Genomic DNA, 7,207 nt, shown 5'->3' on the forward strand with positions numbered 1-7,207 from the left:
CTAATTTCTCTAACAAGCGTCCCGTGCAAAATCATGTAACATGTCATCTACTCTGAGATTGTAAGCTTTCTAGATTCTAACAACTTCTTTCACCCCAGCCAACATGGCTTTCGGAAAGGATTCTAGTGCGAAACGCAACTAGTAATCTTTCTTCACGACCTGCATGCTAACCTTGACAACAACTTACAAACTGACGCCATCTTTCTAGATTAGGCAAATGCATTCGACGCAGTCCCCTACCAAAGACTTATGCTAAAATTATCCCAGTTAAACTTGGACCCTAACGTACTAAAATGGATCGAAGCATTCCTAACTAACCGTTCTAAATTCGTGCATGTCAATAACAAATCTTCCGACTGTCTCAAAGTAACATCAGGTGTACCTCAATGTTCAGTAATCGGCCCCCTTCTATACCTAATATACAGTAACGACTTACCCCTTAGTGTATCTTGCAAAATCTGAGTGTTTGCTGACGACTGCGTAATCTACCGAACGGTAAATAACACCTACGACCAAGTAACCCTATAGCAAGACCTTAACCACATTCAAGAATTGTGTGAGAAGTGGCTTCTATCTCTTAGCCCGAACAAACGCAAGATTTTTTTCCTTTTCCTGCCGTAAAAACTCCTTACTTTCTTCACTTAATATCGCAAACGTCCCTGTAGAGTCAGTATCATAGTTCAAATATCTACGTGTCACACCGTCTAACGATCTCACTTGGAATGCGCATATAACTAGTAACATTTCACCCGCTAACAAAATACTGGGCTTCCTAAAACGTCACCTACGTCATGCGCCCCAGCACGTAAAGTTGCTCGCGTACCAGTCACTCATCAGATCGAAACTCGAATATGCCTCCGCCGTATGGAATCCGCAACCATACATATCTCATAAACGATCTCGAGTCAGTGCAAAATGGCGCCGCCTGATTCATTCCCTTCCTATAGTCATACGATATGAGCGTTTCATCCTGAAACGCACAATACGGGTTATCACCACTCTCTGTTCGCCGTCGTATCGCCACCCTTTCCCTCTTCCAGAAAATTTTTCATTCTTCACTGCATCTAGCGCCTTACATCATCCCACGACATACATTTCACACCGCACCGGCTATACATGCACTTCAAGTGTCCCGTTTTCGCACCAGAACTGTCACTTTTTCCGCCTCTTTTTCTTCCCGTTGCAGCCAAAAATTGGAGCGACCTTCCCACCTCTATTGTTTCCATCACCTGCCGATCAAGTTTCATTGCAAACTTAACAAATAACCTCTGTTGTTAAACGAACGCGTCCAAATGTATTTTTTATCTACAAACCACCCCTTATGTAATACCCCCGAGTGGGGTCATCAAGAAAACAAAAAATGCAATGGAATGAAATGAAATATAGCCAAAACAAAACAGTGGAGGTAAAAGTTCAGTGGTGTTATGGCTGGCGTCTAGAACCGCGTGCAGAAAGGACTTTCACCCACCCTACCTAGTCGAAATGAAGCGTGACTTCTCCTGCTACGGTTGGCACCTTGTGCAGAAAGGACTTTCACCCACCATGCCTCGTCGAAATGAAGCGTGACTTCTCCTGTTACGGTTGGCACCTCGTGCAGAAAGGACTTTTACCCACCATGTCTCGTCGAAATGAAACGTGGCTTCCTAATTCGCCATGGTCATCTCGAGTGTGTGCCGGACTGGCGGAAGCCCCGCAGTGTTTTCAGGCCTCTTTTGTGTGTGTGTGTGCGACTTTAGAGGGACCCTTTCCTCGAACTGTCCAGCTCTACGGGGGAACTTCCGCGAACCAGCAACGCCCTAAAAGAAGGATAAGCGTCTGCAATTCACGGACCTGAGGCTTGGTATAACCGGAGGCGGTCCGCCCTCCTCCTTGCAGCAGGCTCTGTATAACCAGAGGCTCGGTATGACCAGAGGAGGAGGGGCCCTCTTTCCGCGAATCAGACTCTGTGCCGGTCACGTGACGTCGACGGAAGCAAGATCCCTCCCACAATTGTAGAGAGCCTATTTAAGGGGCACCGAAATGTACTTTTTTAGATAATTTCATTCACTTGTCTTCATCTTTCAACAACCTTTGAATAAACCGTGCAAGTTTCGCACTAGAAATCGTCTCGTACCTGCCTAGTCGCCATGGTCTACCGTATGCCTGCAGCCCGCTGACAACGCCACGCTACCCAATAGTAACGTCGGTCGAGCTTCGATAGGCAGGCGTCGCTACAACTCGGCAGCCGTACGATACGCTACCCTGGAGTACGCAACAAACTGACTGGCAGCGATTGGGATACGCAACCCAGGAGACCCCAACTTGAACGACAACTACGATATTGTAGCCTCTTCGTCCCGGTGACAACGTTCGGAAGGAAGGTGTCCGGATTCATGACTGCATATGGTGAGTGCATGGCTTTTCTTCACTAAGATATCACTAGGCTTTACGTATTTTTTTTTCAAACAGTTAGCAGCGCTAAGGGCAGCCATGAACTTGAAAGCACTAAAGAAGCCGGAATTGTTGAGCTTGGGCAAAGAATTGGGTTTCCAAATTGCCGAATCAATGAGAAAGTCGGAGATCATAGAGGCGATCGAAGCGATCGGGTCAGACGACGATAAACTGACAGAATGGCTAGAGAGCATTGCAGAGAAAGAAGAGCGTAAGCGCCTAAAGGAAAAAGCAGAGTGCGAGCGGGTAGCACGTGAGGCCAAAGGAGAGCGCGACCGTGTTGCACGCGACGCACTCGAAATGAAGCGCCTAGAGAATGAGCTTCTGAAAGCTCAAAATACTGAAAGACCTAGCCCAGAGGCACGTGAAAGCGAGCGCAGAATGGCAGACTTTATGGCACCCTACGCAGTAGGAGGGGACATAGGTCTTTTTCTGGTACCGTTTGAGCGCACGTGTGAAAAGGCAAAATTCGCGAGAAACACGTGGCCGCAACGCTAGCTTACGTTACTGCCACGTGAGGTAGCTGATATCATTGCCCGCATGGGGAAAGAAGCAGAGGACTTCCATGAAGTCAAAGCAAATCTGCTTAAAAAGTATAGATTATCAGCGGAAGCATTCAGGCGAAAATTCAGGGAAGTCGAGAAGACCGAAAGCGAGTCATACTCAGATTTTGCATACATCTTGGAGGTAAACTTGAAGGAATGACTCAGAGAAGAGGGTGCACTCGGCGACGCCGAAAAGACAATGCATTGCGTTGCTTTAGAACAGTTCTACTACCGGCTGCCAGTAAAGATCAAGTATTGGATTCAGGATAGGCCAGGCGTAGACACTATCACGAGAGCGGCCGATCTCGCTGAGGAGTACGTAACTCGCCGTGCGGACGAAGGCAACAAAGCTCCTAAGAAAGAGATCAATAAATGTAGACCCGACAAGCCAAGGCGATGGTCAAAGTCGAGTCGGTATAAAACAATGGAAAGGTCAGATTCGGTGAAAAATAGTGACGAGGACAGCGAGGAAGAGAAGGAACTACCCGAACGGAGTGCAGAAAGGCAGAAGGAAAAAACTTTCGAGGCCATGAAACCAGTAGTTTGATACAACTGCGAGCAAACGGGGGAAATCTCCGTGGGGTGCAGAAATCCCAAACTAGTATTGATGCCACTTAGTAGTAACGTAGAAAATCTGAACTTGGTAGAACCATACATTCAAGACCTCGTGGTAGACGGCAAACCGTGTAGAGTGCTTCGCGACTCGGCAGCCACAATGGACGTGGTGCATCCGTCATACGTGGAGGAAGGCCAATTCACAGGGGAATGTGCTTCGATAAGGCAAGCCGTAGAGGCCTCCAGTGTTTGTCTCCCTGTGGCTAAGATTCGTATCGAAGGCCCTTTTGGAGTACTGGACACTGAAGCCGCCGTCTCGGCACATCTCCCGCCGCAGTATCCGTATTTGTTTTCTAACAAATCAGAGGATTTGCTACGACGCAAGGGAATCGGGCTTAGTGAGGGAACAGTGGAAGCCCTAACTCGTTCTAAGGCAAAGGAGCTCGCAGGCAAGGCAGTGTACGAATGTCCAGTGGTGGAGGAAACAGGTTTGACGGAGGATTCGTCAACCAGCACCAAACAGGACAGCCCTATAGGGAATAATACGGAAAGTACACCATCTAATGAAGAGGTCAGGCAAGCGCCGGAGCCTGAAATGTCTCGAGAGGCAGAACGCAGGAGAAATTTATTGAACGTAAGCCCTGCCACAATGATTGTTGAGCAGGAAATGCCTAAGGCACAAAGCAATGCTGAGCATTACTATTACAGGACGGCTCGCACGCGACGCTTTGAAGTTGGGGATAAGGTGATGATCCTGAAACCCTCGTTGAATAACCAACCTGAGGAGATGCCTGTCGACTTTCCAGAGTTAACAGCAGTGACGGAGGCACAAGACATTCACCAGACCATTGACAAGCTAGTAGAACAGGCGGAGTTGAATCCCAATCAAAGGGTCGAACTGAAGGAACTCGTGTTTGAATTTAAAGACGTATTTTCAGACATACCGGGCAGCACCATTGCGATCGTTCACGATATTGAGTTAACCTCATCGTACCCAGTTCGTTCGAAAGCTTATCGCGTTTCGCCTCGTCAGCGTGAAGTCATGACCGCAGAAATAAACAAGATGTTAGAGCTAGGTGTAATCGATCCAGGAGAGAGTGATTATACCTCGCTTCTTATCTTAGTTGAGGTCCCAGGAAAGGAGCCGCGACCATGTATCGACTATCGCAGGCTCAATTTAATCATGAAGGACCAGACTTATCCAATACCGCACATCGAGGAAAGGCTTGAGAAAGTGAGCAGCGCTAATTTCATCTCTACGCTCGATTTAGTCAGAGGGTACTGGCAAGTTCCGTTGACCGAGAGGGCAAGCAGGCTTGCGGCGTTTATTTCCCCGGTGGGAACCTTTCGTCCGAAAGTCCTGAGCTTTGGATTGAAGAATGCGCCATATTGCTTCTCTAGCCTTATAGACCAGGTGCTACGAGGAATGGAGGACTTTGCACTTCCGTATCTCGATGACATAGCGATCTTTTCTTCATCATGGGTGGACCATATGCAACACCTGCGAACCGTGCTGTGTTGTCTACGAGAGGCCAACTTAACTGTTAAGGCTCCCAAATGCCAATTAGGGCACGCGGAGGTAGCTTATCTTGGTCATGTAATAGGGCAAGGCCATCGTCGGCCTTCCGAGGTTAAACTGACCGCAATAGACAACTTCCCGCCACCCCGCACCAAGCGGGACATCAGGTCATTCCTTATCTTGGAGGGTTATTATAAAAGATATATCCCTCGGTATTCCGAGATAGTGAGTTCTTTAACGGATGTTCTCAGAAAAACAGAACCACAAACGGTAAAGTTGTATGACGCGAAAGAAAAGGCTTTTAGTATGCTGAATAAAGCACTAACGAGTCAGCCAGTGTTGAACGCGCCCGACTACTCCAAGCCATTCATTCTTCAGTTTGATGCCAGCGACAGGGGTATGGGGGTGGTGCTCTGACAAAAGAGAGATGGCGATAACGAACACCCTGTACTGTACGCCAGTAGAAAGCTTTTAGTTCGTGAGGAAGCATACAGTGCATCAGAAAAAGAATACCTCCCACGATTGTAGAGAGCCTATTTAAGGGGCTCCGAAATGTACTTTTTAGATCACTTCATTCTCTTCCCTTCAACTTTCAACAACGTTTGATACAACGTTCCCAATATGATAAAAACTGATCCGAAAAAGTTTTGGCAAGTAGTTAACCCAAAAGCAGATCACACTGCTCCCTTACTACTTTCCGAAAACGGAGCAGTGCTCAACACAAAAGATAGCACTGAGCTATTTAACAAATGGTTCTCTGCAGTTTTTACTAACGAACTGCCACTTGATAATACTCGCATACTTGAACAACCATCTATTCGATTCCCTTTTTCATCCATCATAATAACGGAACATGGTGTTTCTCGTGCCATTGACAGGCTTCCTCATAAAACCAGCCCAGGTCCTGACGGTATAAGTGTTAAACTTCTAAAATTAACCTCGCACTACTCTTCAGTTTTGTTATCTCTAATATTTCAGCAATCACTCGATACAGGGTGCCTACCGGAAGATTGGAAATCAGCATTAGTGATACCGGTATTTAAATCTGGTGATACAGCAGACCCTAATAATTACAGACCTATATCACTGACATCTATCTGCTGCAAATTACTGGAACACATCCTATACTCTCACATTATAGCCTATCTTAACGATAATAACCTGCTCCTCAATAACCAACATGGCTTTCGCCAAAATCGCTCATGTCAGACGCAACTTTATGAACTTGTAACAGATATTCACATTTCTTCGCACAGATTGATTAGTACAGACGCCATTTTTATTGACTTTTCTAAAGCTTTCGACCGAGTACCTCATAATCGACTAAACCTGAAAGTTAGAAACCTACAGCTTAACTACAACACGACGCGATGGATTGAGGAGTTCCTAACGAACCGATTTCAAGTAATCAGTCTCAACAACTGCTTTTCTAACCGCACTCACGTCACTTCGGTAGTTCCTCAAGGATCCGTCCTTGGGCCACTGCTATGTTTAATATACATAATGACATCGCAACTAATATTACCTCACAAATACGTCTCTTCGCAGATGACTGCGTCTTGTATAATGAAATAAGCTGCCCTGCCGACATCTCTGTGTTGCAGTCTGATTTAACAGAACTAACTGACTGGTGTGACACATGGCAGATGGAAATTAACATAGTCAAAACTTAACACGTAAAATTTGCTTCGATAACTCGACCTACCTCTGACCAATATACAATACGCGGTATTACTGTTGACTCAGTATCTTCAATCAAGTACTTGGGTGTCCTGTTTACCTCCAATTTAAGCTGGAATGCTCACATTGAACACATCACCACAAAAGCATGCAAAAAACTTGGTTACCTGAAGTCACTTACACCTTGCTAACACAGATACCAGACTTCGCGCATACAGTTCTCTTATCAGGCCTTCCTTAGAATATGCGTCAATAATTTGGCACCCCCATCACTCTAATCTCACGAACCTACTCGAATCAGTTCAAAATAAAGCTGCGCGGTTCATCTTAACTTCATACTCTCGATATCAAAGTGTGTCCGCCTTAAAGAAATTACTTAGTCTCCCTTCACTTGACATGCGCAGGAAATTATCACGGTTGACCTTCTTCCATAGCCTTGACCACAGCAACATTGCATTCGCTCGAGCCCATATTCTTC

The sequence above is a fragment of the Dermacentor andersoni genome, chromosome 3 (genome assembly GCF_023375885.2).
Source record: "Dermacentor andersoni chromosome 3, qqDerAnde1_hic_scaffold, whole genome shotgun sequence".
Lineage (NCBI taxonomy): Eukaryota > Metazoa > Arthropoda > Arachnida > Ixodida > Ixodidae > Dermacentor > Dermacentor andersoni.